General features: G+C 42.5%; 1 pseudogene; it reads right to left on the reverse strand.

The window, feature by feature from the left end:
* The window catches only part of LOC115859882 (peptidyl-prolyl cis-trans isomerase G pseudogene), a 33,930-nt pseudogene extending 15,691 nt beyond the window's left edge, over positions 1-18,239 (reverse strand).
* Between the last annotated feature and the right edge of the window lie 2,067 nt (positions 18,240-20,306).

Genomic DNA, 20,306 nt, shown 5'->3' on the forward strand with positions numbered 1-20,306 from the left:
TATGGTGTTAGGGAGTGTTCTAATTTCATTCTTTTACATGTAGCTGTCCAGTTTTCCCAGCACCACTTATTGAAGAGAGTGTCTTTTCTATATTTTATATTCTTGCCTACTTTATCAAAGATAAGGTGACCATATGTGTGTGGGTTTATCTCTGGGCTTTCTAACCTGCTCCACTGATCTATATTTCTGTTTTTGTGCCAGTACCATACTGTCTTGATTACTGTAGCTTTGTAGTATAGTCTGAAGTCAGGGAGCCTGATTCCTCCAGCTCCATTTTTCTTTCTCAAGATTGCTTTGGCTATTCAGGGCCTTTTTTGTTTCCATACAACTTGTGAAATTTTTGGTTCTTGCTCTGTGAAAAATGCCATTGGTAGTTTGATAGGGATTGCATTGAATCTGTAGATTGCTTTGGGTAGTATAGTCATTTCCACAACGTTGATTCTTCCAATCCAAAAACATGGTATATCTCTCCATCTGTTTATATCATCTTTAATTTCTTCCCTCAGTGTCTTATAGTTTTCTGCGTGCAGGTCTTTTGTCTCCTTAGGTAGGTTTATTTCTAGATATTTTATTCTTTTTGTTGCAATGGTAAATGGGAGTGTTTCCTTAATTTCTCTTTCAGATTTTTCATCAGTAGTGAATAGGAATGCAAGAGATTTCTGTGCATTAATTTTGTATCCTGCTACTTTACCAAATTCATTGATTAGCTCTAGTAATTTTCTGGTAGTGTCTTTAGGATTCTCTATATATAGTATCATGTCATCTGCAAACAGTGACAGCTTTACTTATTCTTTTCCAATTTGGATTCCTTTTATTTCTTTTTCTTCTCTGATTGCTGTGGCTAAAACTTCCAAAACTATGTTGAATAATAGTGGTGAGAGTGGGCAACCGTGTCTTGTTCCTGATCTTAGAAATGGTTTCAGTTTTTCACCATTGAGAATGATGTTGGCTGTGGGTTTGTCATATATGGCCTTTATTACATTGAGGAAAATTCTCTCTATGCCTACTTTCTGGAGGGTTTTTATCATAAATTCATATTGAGTTTTGTTGAAAGCTTTTTCTGCATCTATTGAGATGATCATATGGTTTTTATCCTTCAATTTGTTAATATGGTGTATCACGTTGATTGACTTGAATATATTGAAGAATCCTTGCATTCCGGGGATAAACCCCAATTGATCATGGTGTATGATCCTTTTAATGTGCTGTTGGATTCTGTTTGCTAGTATTTTGTTGAGGATTCTTGCATCTCTGTTCATCGGTGATATTGGCCTGTAGTTTTCTTTCTCTGTGACATCTTTGTCTGGTTTTGGTATAAGGGTGATGGTGGCCTCGTAGAATGAGTTTGGGAGTGTTCCTCCCTCTGCTATATTTTGGAAGAGTTTGAGAAGGATAGGTGTTAGCTGTTCTCTAAATGTTTGATAGAATTCTCCTGTGAAGCCATCTGGTCCTGGGCTTTTGTTTGTTGGAAGAGTTTTAATCACAGTCTCAATTTCAGTGCTTGCGGCTGGTCTGTTTATATTTTCTGTTTCTTCCTGGTTCAGTTGGAAGTTGTGCTTTTCTAAGAATTTGTCCATGTCTTCCAGGTTGTCCATTTTGTTGGCATACAGTTGCTTGTAGTAATCTCTCATGATCCTTTGTATTTCTGCAGTATCAGTTGTTACTTCTCCTTTTTCATTTCTAATTCTATTGATCTGAGTCTTCTCCCTTTTTTTTTTTGATGAGTCTGGCTGATGGTTTATCAATTCTGTCTGTTTTCTCAAAGAACAAGCTTTTAGTTTTATTGATCTTTGCTATTGTGTCCTTCATTTCTTTTTCTTTTATTTCTGATCTGATCTTTGTGATTTCTTTTCTTCTGCTAAATTTGGGCTTTTTTTCTTCTCCTTTCTCTAACTGCTTTAGGTGTAAGGTTAGGTTGTTTATTTGAGATGTTTCTTGTTTCTTGACGTAGGATTGTATTGCTATAAACTTCTCTCTTAGAACTGCTTTTGCTGCATCCCATAGGTTTTGGGTCATTGTGTTTTCATTGTCATTTGTTTCAAGGTATTTTTTGATTTCCGCTTTGATTTCTTCAGTGATCTCTTGGTTATTAAGTAGTGTATTTTTTAGCCTCCATGTGTTTGTATTTTTTCCGATTTTTTCTTATAATTGATATCTAGTCTCATAGCGTGTGGTCAGAAAATATACTTGATAAGATTTCAATTTTCTTAACTTTACCAAGGCTTGATTTGTGACCCAAGATATGATCTATCCTGGAGAATGTTCCATGAGCACTTGAGAAGAAAGTGTGTTCTGTTGTTTTTGCATGGAATGTCCTATACATATCAATTTAGTCCGTCCTGTTTAATGTATCATTTAAAGCTTGTGTTTCCTTATTTATTTTCATTTTGGATGATCTGTCCATTGGTGAAAGTGGGGTGTTAAAGCCCTCTCCTATGATTGTGTTACTGTCGATTTCCCCTCTTATGGCTGTTATCATTTGCCTTATGTATTGAGGTGCTCCTATGTTGAGTGCATAAATATTTACAATTGTTATACCTTTTCTTGGATTGATCCCTTGATCATTATGTAGTGCCCTTCTTTGTCTCTTGTAATATTCTTTGTTTTAAAGTCTATTTTGTCTGATATGAGAACTGCTACTCCAGCTTTCTTTCGATTTCCATTTGCATGGAATATCTTTTTCTATCTTCTCACTTTCAGTCTGTATGTGTCCCTAGGTCTGAAGTAGGTCTCTTGTAGACAGCATATATATGGGTCTTGTTTTTGTATCCATTCAGCCAGTCTATGTCTTTTGGTTGAGGCATTTAATCCGTTTATATTTAAGGTAATTATTATGTATGTTCCTATTACCATTTTCTTAATTGTTTTGGGTTTGTTATTGTAGGTCTTTTCCTTCTCTTGTGTTTCCTGGCTAGAGAAGTTACTTTAGGATTTGTTGTAAAGCTGCTTTGGTGGTGCTGAATTCTCTTAGCTTTTGCTTTTCTGTAAAGCTTTTAATTTCTCCGTCAAATCTGAATGAGATTCTTGCTGGGTAGAGTAATCTTGGTTGTATGATTTCTCCTTCATCACTTTAAATATGTCCTGCCAGTCCCTTCTGGCTTGCAGAGTTTCTGCTGAAAGTTCAACTGTTAACCTTATGGGGATTCCCTTATGTGTTATTTGTTGTTTTTCCGTTGCTGCTGTTTTTCCCTTCCCTTTTAATATTTGTTCTTTGTATTTAATTTTTGATAGTTTGATTAATATGTGTCTTGGTGTGTTTCTCCTTGGATTTATCCTGTGTGGGATTCTCTGTGTTTCCTGGGCTTGATTAACTATTTCCTTTCCCATATTAGGGAAGTTTTCAAGCATAATCTCGTCAAATATTTTCTCAGTCACTTTCTTTTTCTCTTCTTCTTATGGGACCCCTATAATTCGAATGTTGGTGTGTTTAGTGTTGTCCGAGAGGTCTCTGTGACTGTCCTTAATTCTTTTTATTCTTTTTTCTTTATTCTGCTCTGCATTAAAATTTCCACTATTTTATCTTCCAGGTCACTTATCCATTCTTCTGCCTCAGTTATTCTTCTATTGATTCCTTCTAGAGAGTTTTTAATTTCATTTATTGTGTTATTCATCATTGTTCATTTGGTCTTTAGTTTTTCTAGGTCATTTTTAAACTTCTCTTGTATTTTCTCCATTCCATTTCCAAGATTTGATCATCTTTAATATCATTACTCTGAATTCTTTTTCAGGTAGACTGTGTATTTCCTACTCATTTGTTTGGTCTGGTGGGTTTTTACCTTGCTCCTTCATCTGCTGTGTGTTTCTGTGTCTTCTCATTTGTTTAACTTACTGTGTTTTGGTCTCCTTTTCACAGGCTGCGGGTTCATAGTTCCTGTTGTTTTTGGTGTCTGCCCCCAGTGGCTAAGGTTGTTTCAGTGGGTTGTGTGGCTTCCTGGGGGAGGGAACTTGTGTCTGTGTTCTGGTTGATGAGGCTGCATCTTGTCTTTCTGGTGGGCAGGTCTGCATCCGGTCTTGTGTTTTGGGGTGTCTGTGACCTTATTATCATTTTAGGCAGCCTCTCTGCTAATGGGTTGTGTTGTGTTCCTGTCTTGCTAGTTGTTTGTCATAGTGTGTCCAGCACTGTAGCTTGCTGGTCGTTGAATGGAGCTGGGTCTTAGCATTGAGACGGAGATCTCTGGGAGAGCTTTTGCCGTTTGATATTACATGGAGCCGGGATGTCTCTGGTGGACCAATGTCCTGAACTTGGCTCTCCAACCTCAGAGGCACAGGCCTGACACCTGGCCAGAGCACCAAGACTCTGTCAGCCACACGGCTCAGAAGTAATGGAGAAAAGAAGAAAATAAAATTAAATTGAAGTTATTAAAATTAAAAAAATATATAGAAAATTAAAAAAATTTAAAGTAATAAAAAAACAGACAGAAAGAAGAGAGCAACCAAACCAAAAAACAAATCCACCAATGATAACAAGCACTAGAAACTGTACTAAAAAAGAAAAAACAAACAAAAAAACCCAGACAGGCAGAACCCTAGGACAAATGGTGAAAGCAAAGCTATACAGAGAAAATCACACAAAGAAGCATACACATACACACTCACAAAAAGAGAAGAAGGAAAAAAATATATATATCTTTGCTTCCAAAGTCCACAGCCTCCATTTTGGGATGATTTGTTGTGTATTCAGGTATTCCACAGATGCAGGGTACCTCAAGTTGATTGTGGAGATTTAATCCGCTGCTCCTGAGGCTGCTGGGAGAGATTTCACTTTCTCTTCTTTGTTCGCACAGCTCCCAGGGTTCATCTTTGGATTTGGCCCCCACCTCTGCGTAAAGGTAGCCTGAGGGCGTCTGTTCTTCACTCAGACAGGACAGGGTTAAAGGAGCAGCTGTTTCGGGGGCTCTGGCACACTCAGGCCGTGGGGAGGGAGGGGTACGGAATGCGGGGCGAGCCTGCAGCAGCAGAGTCCAGCATGACATTGCAACAGCCTGAGGCACGCTGTGCATTCTCCCGGGGAAGTTGTCCCTGGATCACGGGACCCTGGCAGTGGCGGGCTGCACTGGCTCCCAGAGGGGAGGTGTGCATAGTGACCTGTGCTTGCACACAGGCTTCTTGGTGGCCGCAGCACAGCCTTAGCATCTCATGCCCATCTCTGGTGTCCACGCTGATAGCCATGGATCCCGCCCATCTCTGGAAGCTTGTTTAGGCGGTGCTCTGAATCCCCTTTCCTTGCGCACCCCAAAACAATGGTCTCTTGCCTCTTCCGCAGCTCCAGACTTTTTCCCAGACTCCCTCCTGGCTAGCTGTGGCGCCCTAGCCCCCTTCAGGCTGTGTTCACGCAGCCAACCCCAGTCCTCTCCCTGGGATCCAACCTCCGAAGCCCGAGCCTCAGCTCCCAGCCCCCGCCACCCAGGTGGGGGAGTAGACAAGCCTCTCGGGCTGGTGAGTGCCGGTCGGCCCTGATCCTCTGTGCGGGAATCTCTCCACTTTGCCCTCCGCACCCCTGTGGCTGCACTCTCCTCCACGGCTCCGAAGCTTTTCCCCTCCGCCACCCGCAGTCTCCACCCGCGAAGGGGCTTCTAGTGTGTGGAAACCTTTCCTCCTTCACAGCTCCCTCCCACTGGTGCAGGTCCTGTCCCTATTCTTTTGTCTCTGTTTTTTCCTTTTTTCTTTTGCCCTACCCAGGTACATGGGGAGTTTCTTGCCTTTTGGGAGGTCTGAGGTCTTCTGCCAGCGTTCAGTAGGTGTTCTGTAGGAGTTGTTCCACATGTAGATGTATTTCTGTTGTATTTGTGGGGAGGAAGGTGATCTCCACATCTTACTCCTCCGCCGTCTTAAAGTCTCCCCTAAGGTGAGTTTTTAACGTTCTTTTAATGCTGTTTGATCGGGCCGTCAGAGTGTACAAACATTTCCCAAATGCTGTCCCTTCCCTATGTAGAGTGTTTTAAAGGGAAACTCATAACTCATGAAAGGAAAAATTCCCCTCCACTTGCGGAGGGATTCCCCTCCTCCTCTTGGACAGGACAGCCTGTGGGGTCCTGAGGGGTCTTCCTGGGGCTGGACACCTGTTCTTACCACCTGGCAGGAGACTCTGCTCAGAGAGCAGTCCCCCTTTGTACTAAAGTCTGGATTAAATCACAACCCGGCTGGAGACTGGCGATACCCACAGCTGCAGTGGCAAAAAGGTGCCAGGAAGGACGGGAGCGTTTGTTTCCCAAGGAGGGAAGGAGCGAGCTGGCTGGGTGAGGAGTCCTGTTTCTTTGATAACTGAGAACCGTCCTCTTAGAGGTGGCCGCTCGCTTTCAAAACAAAAAGAAGCTTGTAACTGTAAAAGGCTCTGATGGGTTTCCTGCTCCCCCACCCTTTTAGAGGCAAAACCTATTTATGAGGCTTTATTAAGTGCAAATAAGTCCCTCAGCTTCAACGGAGAAGCAGCAGCTGCTGAAGATGTGGTCATTTGCATATAAATGACATAATTTCAGCTCAGAGAAGAATATTGAAAAATATACATGTCGACAATGGAATCCTGATAGATTCACACATACTAAGGTCAGATATTGTAATTTTTAAGGCTGCTGCATGCTGATGGCTGCATGCTGATGACTTCATCCTACCACACATTCAATTCTGTTTGGGTTATATGAATTTTATCTTCTATGAAATAGAAGATTTTTTATTGTGAATTAATTAGACTACATTTTTTTTCTAAACATGAGAACATTTAGGTCAATAAGCTAAATGCTCTACAAATGCATAGGCTGTGTGACAGCCAAAGTTATCAACTTCAAACTTGGTTTTCTGTACAGCTAACAAAGAGGGTTGTGTGCCCAGGGGTCTCCTGGGGAAGAGACAGTGGTGCTTTCTCTGCTTTCATTCTGTCCTCTGCAGAGTCAACCTTCTTTTGAAGGGTGAAAGGAAGCTCCAGTTTCCATATTCTAAAAAGTTTTTCCAACAGCCTGGCTGAAAGATTAGGGGAGAAATTATTGTGGCCTAGAAACCCCTGAAAATTTACCAAGTACCCACCATATGCCCTTGCACCATGGCCTGTGGCTTAAGGGTCACAGCTGGTGAGAAACAGCTCCTGGAATCATCTGCCCTGCTTCCAGGCAAGTGTCCCGCATGCTCTCTGGAGGAAGGAGATGGGTTCCTCTGAGATTTGCCCCAAATTTTGGCCCTGCATCAGTCCAGTGCTTATTGGCTCCTTCCCCATCTGCAAAATAGAGCTCGTTTAGAAACTGCTTGCTGTATACTGGCTGCTGGGAAGGCCAGAGAAATAGATAGTAGCACCTTCAACCTGCCAGCCAGTCCACAGTCTCCTCAGGGAGAACATCTTCCTGTAAATGATGATCCCTTAAGGGATAACTTTAGATTCTCTTATAGAAAAGTAGTATCTTGTGATCCTTTAAGTAACAGACTTTACTCATTGGTTCAGCCTTTGATCATTGCATTATTTATTCATTAAATAAGTTAGGTAACTAATTCTCAACATATTTTTAAACCTTACATGTTAATATTTATTGGATGACAAAAGTCTTTGGTATACACATCCTTTTTAAAAGAGAGAAAGATGACTAATAAATAATTAAATAGCTAGCAGGGTAAAAGAAAAATTTAGAAACTCACCATAAAGAGATGTTTTTCATAGAGAACTTTAGAGCCTTTAGAGTACTCTATTATGCTAACTTGAAAAAAGAATCTCAATGTTGATTTGCTGAAGTATTCGATGTATTCCCCATAAAGAGGTATATATAAAACTTCGGGTTTTTTTTTTTTGGCTGCACGACACGGCTTGTGGGATCACAGTCCCCGACCAGGAATTGAACCTGGGCCATGGCAGTGAAAGCCCAGAATCCTAACCACTAGGCCACCAGGGAACTCCCCAAATCTTTAGGTTTAATAAAGATTTTAAAACTATAAATTCTAAAAAGCTTAGTCCTGGTAATCGATCAGATTATACACATAGAAGATGATTATATTATCCAAAGTTTGACATCCCAGGATTAGAGAAGGGTGATTAAACCACCCAGGGGTAGATCCAGGTATTGTGAGGCCTGAAGCTTATTCAATTTGGAGGACTCTCTTTAAGAAAAAAAAAAAAAAAAAAATACAAAATCACTGATACAAAATTGAGTACAAAGTGAATATTTATTTAAGTGGAGGGAAAAACGCCAACAAATTATAAATTAAAAAAAGGAAGCAACACATTGTAAGCCTCACAAAAGCCACAAAACTAACCTATGTTAATTGATTAACTGGCTACACCTCTATGACACTTTCCCTGCAATTGACAACCTACCTGTTCAGTCTATCCTTTAATGTGGTTGATAAAAATTCATTTCTTATTAATGATAGTTTGTAAAAGTTTACTTCATCTTTACAATGTGTTATATGTAATGTCACGTAAAGTTTTAGGATCATTATCAAACTGGGGAAAGCCTCTACTTCTTTCATACATGAGCTGTGAAATGTCAGGGAATTTCAAGTTTTCCTGTGGAGCAACTGATCCTAAATACTTTCACATATTCCTGGCACCTTGGGCCACAGAACACATTGGTTTCTATTGCAATGTGCTCTTGGGTACTGCACTGTTGTGTCCCCGAAACAGTGTTTATAGAAGCTGTCCCTATATCAAGACAGTTAGCATTATCTTGACTACACACAGAATTGACCGTAAAACAGATAATTAAATGTACTCCCAACTCAGCTGACCTGGGTGAAGGGAAAGAATCTATTAGAAGAGCTCTGCGGGGGCAGAAGTTGAGACACAGATGTAGAGAACAAACGTATGGACACCAAGGGGGGAAAACCGCGGTGGGGTGGGGATGGTGGTGTGCTGAATTGGGCGATTCAGATTGACATGTATACACTGATGTGTATAAAATGGATGACTAATAAGAACCTGCAGTATAAAAAAACAAACAAACAAAAAACCAACTAATACTAAACTTTCTTTGGGTTATTTGTATGGAAATATGTTAATGTTTCAGACATTACATGAAATTTCTAAAAATCTTATATGTTCTGGTATAATGTTATAAGTCATAATTCTAGTTATTACTTTAAAATGTATATCTCAGAAATAACTAAATTTCCTTGTCAATTACATTATTATGAACTTTCATCAAATCTTTAACTGTGGTCATTTTTAAGTCTTTTGTCATCTACAGACAGTTTTGAGTGTACTCTGATGCTTTTGCAAAAATGTTCCTATAAAAGGGTTTCATCTTCAAGGAATTCATGGAAAAGACTCTGACAAGTACAGGTTTCTGGTAACTGACTATACTGCTGAACTGAATGAATAAGCATTTTCAGAACTCTAATGGAAAACTGATGAATTCATAAAAGTGCTAACAAAAGATCAAGGTGAAAAAATAATTAATTACATGGGACTGAGTGAACTGATGAGGTTGATTATAATTTTTGTGACTTTCTGTTTGAATAAAAAAAAAAATTCCCCTCCCAAAAAAAAGGAGAGCCTCTGCGGAAAGCTTTCTGGGCCCTTTCTGCCTTTGGTCAGTCTGGTGGTTCTTATACACCTGGTCGTGGCTGATTTTCAAGGCACGGTGTCTGGGATGAGAGAAGAGGGGCTGTAAAAGCCGAAGACAGGTGAACATTTTCCCTCTGGCAGCACAAGCCCCTGAAAGTTAAAAAAAAAAAATGCTATTCCCTAAGTTCACAAAAACAATACCCTCCAGACTCCCTCCTACCAGCATTCTCTGTATACCAGTTCAGTTCCTCCAGAGTAGAATTTAAACCAGAAAATGCCACGAGAAATAGAAAGATAAGAGCCCCAGGTGGATGCAAGTCTCTCTGGGGTGTGATTGCCTGAACACAACCAATTCTCTGGTGGATCAATGGTCATCGTCTTTTGGCAGAGCTTTGCTAAAAGCAGCACCTCTCGGAGCTGCCAGAGAGGAAATGGACACTTTGATCTGTCCTAGACAGAAGAGGAAGCAGGTAGTTTAGACTGCTGAAAAACAGTTTGAGGTGAGCTTCTAGTTCAGTAGAAATTAATCCGTGCCTCTAGATAGCACATAAGCCTATTGGAAAGCTTCTTCAATTCAAGCAGTTAATAATTTATCAAGTCTTGTAGCTTAAGGGATACAGTTTTCAAAATTATTGTACTGAGGGAATCATAAATTCCACCAAGAGGAAGGTTGTAGTCCAGATATTTTATTTTAGATTTCCAACCAGGGTGCATTATGACACGCCACATGAAAGTCAAATCGTCAATGTAAAACGGTTTCCAGGTGATAAGTTTACCCCAAGGGGTCCAGTAAAGTAATACATTCAGAGTTATATCTGACTTTCACAATCTATAAAGACTAGTTATCAATTCTTTGAAAGATTTGATAAGCAGGAAGAAAAAAATAGCTTGTGGATGCTGACATTTGTCTCATTAATGGGAGCAGCATAAGAAGTACAAGCTCCTTCTGGATTTGGCTGTAAATACACCACTGACATACATTTTGGAAAGTTGCTGTTTTGCGCTGGTGGGAATGTATTTGTCTAACCTTGCCCTGACTCTAATAGACATAAGGAAGCAGTGATATTACTGTCAGCCACATTCAGCTTTTTAAAACAGGGGCACCCACTCTGCCAATATCTGCCAGGTTCCAGGCCACTGCATATTAAAAATTATGTTCAAGCAACACTATCTGGCCTAGTGAAAGTTTTATTAGGAAATAATTCTCCTGTTTCGCTTGGTGAAGGGAAGAAAAAAAACCCACTTCACCCAACAGGATTCCAAGGAATAATTAATGTTTCTTCCATCCTCAGAATAGGAATGCTGCCCCCTTCTCTAGTGTTTCACGTGAAAGACACAACCCCACATGGCAAGGACAGAACTAATCAACATACTAGAAACAGGCAGGAGACACAAGTTCTAATTAATCGTCAGTTTGAGTGTTGCCTGTCATTGCATCATTCTTTGTACTGTAGGCAATATTTTCATAAGTTACTCCCTTGTCAACAGGGAAAAAGAATTAGATTCTTTTTTTTTTTTTCTGGAAGATTGGTAGGTTTGCTGAAGATGCTTATTAAAACAATAATAGTAATAACCAAGTGTTGAATTTTGCTTGGCTTTGGTTAAACTCTCTAGTTTAAAGTGAATTCCCTGGAGGATGCTGACTGCCCAAACTGCAGGAGAAATTCTTTGAGCATCATCGCTTGAGCTCATTGGGTGAAATACAAGAAATGGGTGGGTACACTGTTCACCCGTGCAGAACTTATGACTAAACCCATTCTTTAAAAACTCACCGTGCACTTGAACAGAAGTATACTGCAGGGATACTTCATTTATCTAGCTAGTACCATCAGGAAATGGGTTATTTTCCCTAGAAGTAAATCGTTCCTAAATGATATTTAAATTTTAATCCATTCAGTGTAAGCACATTGCATTTTAGCATTTCTACAATAATTGCATACTTGCCTACCTTTTATTTTTTTAACATCTTTATTGGAGTATAATTGCTTTACAAATGGTGTGTTAGTTTCTGCTTTATAACAAAGTGAATCAGCTATGCATATACATACATCACCATATCTCCGCCCTCTGGCATCTCCCTCCCACCCTCCCTATCCCACCCCTCTAGGTGGTCGCAAAGCATGGAGCTGATCTCGCTGTACTATGCAGCTGCTTCCCACTAGCTATCTATTTTACATTTGGTAGTATATATAAGTCCATGCCACTCTCTCACTTCGTCCCAGCTTACCCTTCCCCCTCCCTGTGTCCTCAAGTCCATTCTCTACGTCTGTGTCTTTATTCCTATCCTGCCCCTAGGTTCTTCAGAACCCCCCCTTTTTTTTTAGATTCCATATATATGTGTTAGCATACGGTATTTGTTTTTCTCTTTCTGACTTACATCACTCTGTATGACAGACACTAGGTCCATCCACCTCACTACAAATAACTCAATTTTGTTTCTTTTTATGGCTGAGTAATATTCCATTGTATATATGTGCTACATCTTCTTTATCCATTCATCTGTCAATGGACACTTAGATTGCTTCCATGTCCTGGCTATTGTAAATAGAGCTGCAATGAACATTGTGGTACATGACTCTTTTTGAATTATGGTTTTCTCAGGGTATATGCCCAGTAGTGGGATTGCTGGGTCATATGGTAGTTCTATTTTTAGTTTATTAAGGAACCTCTATACTATTCTCCATAGTGGCTGTATCAATTTACAATGGAGCAAAGACAGCCTCTTCAATAAGTGGTGCTGGGAAAACTGGACAGCTACATGTAAAAGAATGAAATTAGAACACTCCCTAACACCATACACAAAAATAAACTCAAAATGGATTAAAGACCTAAATGTAAGGCCAGACACTATAAAACTCTTAGAGGAAAACATAGGCAGAACATTCTATGGTATAAATCACAGAAAAATCCTTTTTGACCCACCTCCTAGAGAAATGGAAATAAAAACAAAAATAAACCAATGGGACCTAATGAAACTTAAACGCTTTTGCACAGCAAAGGAAACCACAAACAAATTGAAAAGACAACCCTCAGCATGGGAGAAAATATTTGCAAACGAAGCAACTGACAGAAGATTAATCGCCAAAATTTACAAGCAGCTCATGCAGCTCAATATCAAATAAACAAACAACCCAATCCAAAAATGGGCAGAAGACCTAAATAGACCTTTCTCCAAAGAAGATATACAGTCTGCCAACAAACACATGAAAGGATGCTCCACATCACTAATCATTAGAGAAATGCAAATCAAAACTGCAATGAGGTGTCACCTCACACCAGTCAGAATGGCCATCATCAAAAAATCTACAAACAATAAATGCTGGAGAGGGTGTGGAGAAAAGGGAACCCTCTTGCTCCGTTGGTGGGAATTGCCTACCTTTTAGATTTGAGTGAACACCTACTTTTTCTTTGTGAAAATGAATTCTTGTTACTGGTCACCACCCAGCAGTGGCTGCTGGGTCTGCTGGGCCGCATATGGCTCTTCGGTTGTGGCTTTCAGCCTCCTCCTTTGCTTGAGCATTTCCTTCTCCTGCTCACCCACTGTGTGCTGCCCTTAAATCCCCCTCACCACTTCTAATCAGACAAGGCAGGATTTTGCGGGTGAGACAGAGCAGGGGTTTTGGAGTCCAACATTTTAGGGTGAATTCCAGCTCCACCACTTACTTCCCGTGTGAACTTAAAACAATTAATTTCCTCAGTTTTCTCATTTATAAAATAGAGAAGAAATAGTTGTCTAGGGTTGTTGTGAGATGGAGGGATGTGGGTACAGAACTTGGCACAGACTTCTGGGGCCGCAGCTTACCACGAGGTACCCCGAGAAGTGCAATGTTTCTAAGAGAGGACCCGGGGCTTTGTGGCAGCTCAGTGGACAGTCGGGGGATGTTTTCACTCACTTGCGTGTTCATTGCTGGTCACTGGAGGGCTGACCTTTCCAGCACCTCACCCCCAAAGACATGGATACATAGACCATTGCTGTGCCTAGTGGTTTAAAGCAGCACCATCCAGCATCCTCTCTGTGCCTTTTTTGTTCATCTATCTATATAAATAATTTTTTTTTTTTTTTTACTGTTTTCCCATTACATGGGAAGGATTGAGCGGATTTCACCAGACTTGGAGGCCTGACTTTGCATATGGGCTGTACAGAATGCCAGGTCGGTGGTCCTCAGACTTCAGCTGCAACAGTATTGCCTGAAAGGCTCATTAAAACACAGATTCCTGGGCCTCACTCCCAAGGTTTCTGATTCAGTAGGTCTGGGGTGGGACATGAGATGTACCTGTCTAACCACTTCCTGAGTAAAGCTGATGCTGAGGCTGACATGGCTGGTCTAGGGACCATGCTCTGAGAACCTCCGCCCTGGGTGAGCCAAAGTAGAATGGGTGGTGTTGATGTGCAATCAGCCAGCCACACACACTTCTCCTCTATGGGCTAACAATTCTCCAGGGGCGGCTGGAAGGCCAGCTAGCCCTCCTAAAGCAGCAGTCCCCAGCCTTTTTGGCACCAGGGACCAGGTTCGTGGAAGATAATTTTTCCACGGACGGGGAGGGGCGGGAGGTGGTGGATGGTTCAGGCGGTAATGCGAGTGATGGGGAGCCATAGGGGGTGATGGGGAGCGGCAGATGAAGCTTCGCTGGCTCGCCCGCCGCTCACATCCTGCTGTGTGGCCCGGTTCCTACCATGCCGAAGACCAGTACCGGTCCATGGCCCGGGGGTTGGGGACCCCGGCACTAAAGTAAAACCTGCTCTTAGAGGCAAGTGGGTTTTTTTTTTTCGTTTGTTTGTTTGTTTTGTTATTGCCGTACGCGGGCCTCTCACTGTTGTCGCCTCTCCCGTTGCGGAGCACAGGCTCCGGACGCGCAGGCTCAGCGGCCATGGCTCACGGGCCCAGCCGCTCCGCGGCATGTGGGATCCTCCAGGACCGGGGCACGAACCCGTGTCCCCTGCATCGGCAGGCGGACTCTCAACCAGTGCGCCACCAGGGAAGCCCAAGGCAAGTGGTTTTTTGCAACTTGATCCCTAAAAAGCGTATGACAGAGGTGAGGTGCAAGGCAGATTTTTTGTAGCTTTAATTCCTTTCCACACCCCGTTGTCTAGTGAGTGCAAATAGCCGAGGCACCCTCTCCAGTGCCTGACCTTCTCTTATTTCCTCCCCTAAATCCACAGTGGCTGAAAAAGTCGGGATTTGAGTGTGGGTTGTGGTCTGAATTATTAGCTCTTGGGTAAGGTGAGACCCATTCAAATTGTTCTTAATTTCCCACCACAGGCTTGGGTTGAGAAGGAAGCAATTTTGTAACTATTTGCAAGTCAGAAATAGTGCTCACAAAATATCTAATTGAGATAACCCAAACCACATTTCCAAAATCCAAATCCCACATACTTAATTGAAATGGAAATAGCTGTGTGAGACCTGGTCTCAGTGTCCTGACATTGCAGGTGAGGGTGTTTCTGGGAACTCTGCCAGAGCCAAAGAGGAGAGCTATAGTCATGGGCCAGGCTTATCCTACTTGTGTCTGTGTGAGGTCTGAGGAGAAAAGTGGGGCAGTGAGAAATCCTGGGTTGGAGTGTGGATGGTCAGTGTGAGAGAAGCCAAGGAACTTTTAGGAACAGGGATAACGAATTTTCAAATTAAATGTGTGATGTATTGTCGTATAACCCCTAATTTTAGAATGAGCCTGCTGTAGTCACTACTCTGTATTACCAGGGCTCACAGGGGTGGTCTCCATGGGACGAGAGAGGGGAGCAGCCCTCATGTCAGGTGAAGCGTTGGCAGGCCTGGGAGGTTAGTGAGAGAGGTGACTCAGCAGAGGCCCAGGGATTTACAGAGATCCTCTGGGGCAGTCACTGGACTTCCCATAGCTTGTGGCCCACAAGGTTTGAGGTGTTTTCATTTAAGTAGTAAAGAAAAAAGTGGCCTAGCAAGGGGGCACCCAGGTGACAGACTCCTGGGTAACCTGAGGTTATAGGAAGATTCTGAAATCAACAACTCTGGTTGTTTTTGCCCCATTCCTTTTTCAGATTTCTCCAATCTAAAGAAAGTGTGTTCATTGCAACAATATTTCCGAGTGGCTGCTGGGGCCTGGCCGTGTGCCAGATGCTGAGGAAATCTTGGGGACCATAAGGCAGGCCTTCATCTCTAGGAGCCTGTTTTCTTGGTTCCCCACCCCCCACTCGTGTCTTCTTTCCCTCCAAAGCCCAGTTCCATCATGTTTGCAGTGCAACCACCTTCCTCTTCTGTGCTCTCACCAATGACCCACTCCCAGAGCCTGGGGTATTCACCCATCTATTAAACAACTGTGTGCCAGGCACTGTTTGGGGCAATGGGGGGACTCAGTAGTGAAGAAAAGAGACAAAAATCTCTTGCCTTCTTGAAAAAGACAATCAATAGGATAAAATAAAGCAAAGACACAGTTTGTAAAACTTCAGTAAGTTAGGCAGTGATAAAGAAAAAATGAAGCAGGGAGGGGAATAGAAGGAGTCTGGAGTGGGGTTTAATGGACCAGCCAGGGCAGGGGCTCTTTGAGAAGGTCTGAACTGAGCCAGGGAGAAAAGGCAAGTGCAAAAGCCTGAGGTAGAAGCTCACTCCTGGAGCCTGAGGAAGAGTGGGGAGGCCGCAGTGGCAGAAGGCAGAAGCCGATGCAGGAGGGAAAAGCAGGAGATGAGGTCGGAGTTGGGCAGGCTGGGAAGAGACCGGGTATGTCTTGCAGGGCCTAGTAAGGCCCTGGCTTTGCTCTGCACCATGTGGGAAGTCATAGTGGGGTTCTGAGCTGAGGGGTGGCCCAGCATGTCTTAGTTTTAGCAGGGTCATGCTGGGTGCAGTGTGGGGAATGAGCTGAAGGAGAGCAAGGGAGAATAATTAGGAGGCTACGGCAGAATCTAGGCAAGAAATGATGGTGGCCTGGACCAGTCTGTGATGGTGGAGATGGTGAGAAGTGATCAAATCCAGGATGTATTTTTAAGGTAGAGCCAACAGGATTTGTTGACAGATTATGAGATAGAAAGAAAGGACCCAAAGAACGTCAATAGACATTTTTTCCAAAGAGGATGTACAAAAGGCCAACAGGTACATGAAAAGGTGCTCAATATCACTAATCATCAGGGAAATGCAAATCAAAACCACAATGACCTATCACCACACACCTGTCAGAATGGCTGTCATCAGAAAGTCAAGAAGTAACAAGTGTTGGCAAGGATGTGAAGAAAAGGGAAACTTGTGCACTGTTGGTGGGAACGTAAATTGGTGCAGCCACTCTAGAAAACAGTATGGAAATTCTTCAAGAAATTAAAAATAGAACTGCCATGTGATCCAGCTATTCCACTTCTAGGTAGATATCCGAGGGAAATGAAATCACTATCTTGAAACGATATCTGTACCCCTGTGTTTATTGCAGCATTATTTACAATCACCAAGACATGGAAACAATCTAAATGCCCACCAATAAATGAATGGATAAAGAAAATTTGGTATATCTTCAGACATAATGGAATATTAGTCAGCCATGAGAAAGAAGGAAATTCTGCCATTTGCAACAACATGGGTGGAACTTGAGGGCATTATGCTAAGTGAAACAGGACAGATGAAGACAAATACTGTATGATCTCCATTATACGTGGACTCTGAAAGACAAATCAAACTCATAGAAACAGAGAGTAGATAGGTGGTTGCCCAGGCAGAAGAGTGGGGGAAATGGGAGAAGGTGGTCAAAGGGTACAAACTTCCAGTTACAAAATGAGTAAGTTCTGGTTGTGCTAATGTACAGTATGGTGACTATGTTAACAATACCGTATTATATACTTGAAAGTTGCTGAGAGAGTAGAACTTAAAAGTTCTCGCCCCAAAAGAAAAAGGTAACTGTGTAAGGTGATGGATGTGTAATCATTTCCTAATATATACATTTATCAAATCATCACGTTGTACACCTTTAACTTACACACTGTTACATGTCAATTATATCTCAATAAATGTGGGAGGAGAAGGACCTAAAGATGGCAACAAGTTTCTTGACCTGAGCAATTAGAAGAAAGGGTCACTATTTATTAAAACAGAGGAGACTGCAGGAGGAGCAGATGGGAAGATTCTGAGCTTGATTTTGGACCAGTTAGAGATTGAGAAGCCCATTAAACATCCAAGTGGAGATGTCAAACAGACAAATGGATATGTGACTGGAGCTCAGGAGAGAAGTCCAGATTTAAATTTGGGAGTAATTGTTATGACCCACCACGGACTTAAGCTGGGAAAAGAGGACATGAGGGGTTTGAGGGTCAGCGAAAGGGGGAAAGGATCAGTTGATTTGGAGCCGGGGAGCCACTGCCACATAGAGCCACAGAAGAAGCAATGCCTCAGAAGAGCAAGTGTCAGCACGAAGTAAGGAGCATTCAGAAAAGAAGTGGAGGATCGAATAGAGGGATATTGCTGCCAACTGACTGAATTCCAGGGAGCACAGAGGAAGAGCTTCAGGAGAAAAGGAAAGGTGGGAGACGGGGTCAGGAAATGTGACGTACTGGACTTACTGTGCATGAAGTGTCCAGGGCATGAGGAATGATCGCTGAGTTTCGGCCTCTCTTGGGGAAAGAGGTAAACAGGGATGAAGCTGGGCGGAGACCCCGACTGCCGGTCCCGAGGCTCGAGGGGGAGGGGTCGATGTGAGTGCGCATGCGCACGGGGAGGGGCGTGGCCGGGAGTGTCCTCCTTGCTCCCGAGCTCCCTTCGTCCCGGTTCTTTTCAACTTTTACCCTGGGCTGGGCAGGTTGTATTCGTTCCATCTCAGCCTCCGGTCGGGGCTCTTTTCCTGCTGGACCGGTTGACTACGTGTTCCCTAGGCGTCCGTCTGAGCTGGGGCTCTTCTAACACCTGCCCTGCTTTGGAAACACCAACCTTACAAAGATTCCTTCTGCTGATTCACACAGGCGCTGCGCTCTCGCCTTCTTCAAGATCCTAAAAGTAAAGATGCATTTGGGACTCGAAGGATTGCCCAGTGTGTGCCTGAACCAAGCTCATCTTTTTTTTTTTTTTTTCGGTACGCGGGCCTCTCACTGCTGTGGCCTCTCCCGTTGCGGAGCACAGGCTCCGGACGCGCAGGCCCAGTGGCCATGGCTCATGGGCCCAGCCACTCCGCAGAATGTGGGATCTTCCTGGACCGGGGCACGAACCCGTGCCCCCTGCATCGTTAGGCAGACTCTCAACAACTGCGCCACCAAGGAAGCCCCAAAGCTCATCTTTCATAATCCGTCACATTTCTGTCAATATATCCTTTCTCTCATGTCCACCCCCTTAACCAGCCATAAATGACGCCAGACTTTTTAAGGCCAGTGTTTTGCGTTCCTTATTTTTAATTTTTAAAGAGTTAAAGTCAACTTTCTTCTTTGTGGCCTTTTTCTTTTTTAATTCCTTTATGTCTATAAGATTGATGACTTCTGTGATAAAAAGGATTCCCTTGTCCTCTTCTAGCACTTGGAATCATTTATTTTCCAACAATTTTTCTGGGGACCTTCTCCTATCTGAGGACAGTGGTCTGACCACAGCCTTTCAACCGCCTGGGGTTTCCACCCTCTTGCCCACATTGTCTGGACTCCTCTTCCTGACCAACGACTTGGCACTGGCTCTCCAGGACTGCATGGTCTTTGAGCTACACTAGATGCAAAAAAGTCACCCAGCAGAAGAAAGAAATGAGAAGATGGAGTTTGATTTACTACCCACCCAAGGATGAGGATGAACAGAAAAGACTTATTGCATGGGACTCTGTCATATCTAGAATACAAGGGCAATTAGAAGGACAGAGAGAAGAGACCCCTTTAGTGGCCTGGTTATTCTGTCTAGAGATGCAGTCTTTTTTAGTTATTGTTTACAGCTCTGCCAACAGTTTTCCTGTCAGAGATTCCAGGGCGGAATGAAACTAATAATTATTAAATGTTCAATAGCAGCTACCACAAAGTTGGCTCAGAGCAAGTGATTGCTGGGTTCTGGCTTTTAGTTTTCTTCTAACACGTGAACACAGAATTTGGTCATCCTGACCGACAGGCAGCTGGGCCTGCACCCGGCTTCTGCCAGGCCCTTCAGAAAGCATCTGTTACAGATCACGGAGGAACACATCTCTCATGATGTGCTGTGCATTGTTTCCTCACTTTGGTCACATCCCCTTTTTAATTATGATGACGACCCAAAGCTTGAGGAACTTTGGAAAGTCACCCACCTGTCTCTGCCTGTGTGCGCAAACGTATGTGTGCTCTCCAAGAAAAGAAAAACCACCCTTTGCTTTTTAAATTATCTTAGCATGCTATTCCTTAAGAAAATAACCTGGGCAAAAGGCATGAGAGATGGTTATACTTAGGGTTTTTTAATATACAAAGTGATATATAGGTATAAAAATAAAGTTAATAGACAAAACCAAATTTTAAATTGTTTCAACCAAGATTTATTTAATGCCTAGATGTTGTAGGCATTTTATATATAAGAACTTGCTTAAGCTATATAATAGCCCTGAGTAGGTAGTAGGCATTATTAACCTCATTTTATACATAAGGCAAAAAAACTTGCTAAAGAATATGCAGTTAATAAAAGACAAAACAGAGGTTTGGACCCAACTCTGACTTACTCTGAAGTCTATGTTTATTCCTCTACATCATGATGACTTTGAAAGAGACCATATGGCCTATCTAGAAGGTGAAAATGTCCTTTGCCTCAAGAATAACCAATACAAATTTACTATGTACTGGCTGGATGGGAGCACTTCACGCATTCAAATGGGATGGAAGTTAATTCTCCTGAGTTACAGTTGAGTAGCAGCCAGGAAAGTGGCATGTCTTTTATTATGTCAAGCTTGCGTCTCAGGT

Source organism: Globicephala melas, chromosome 1 (genome assembly GCF_963455315.2).
Source record: "Globicephala melas chromosome 1, mGloMel1.2, whole genome shotgun sequence".
Taxonomy (NCBI): domain Eukaryota; kingdom Metazoa; phylum Chordata; class Mammalia; order Artiodactyla; family Delphinidae; genus Globicephala; species Globicephala melas.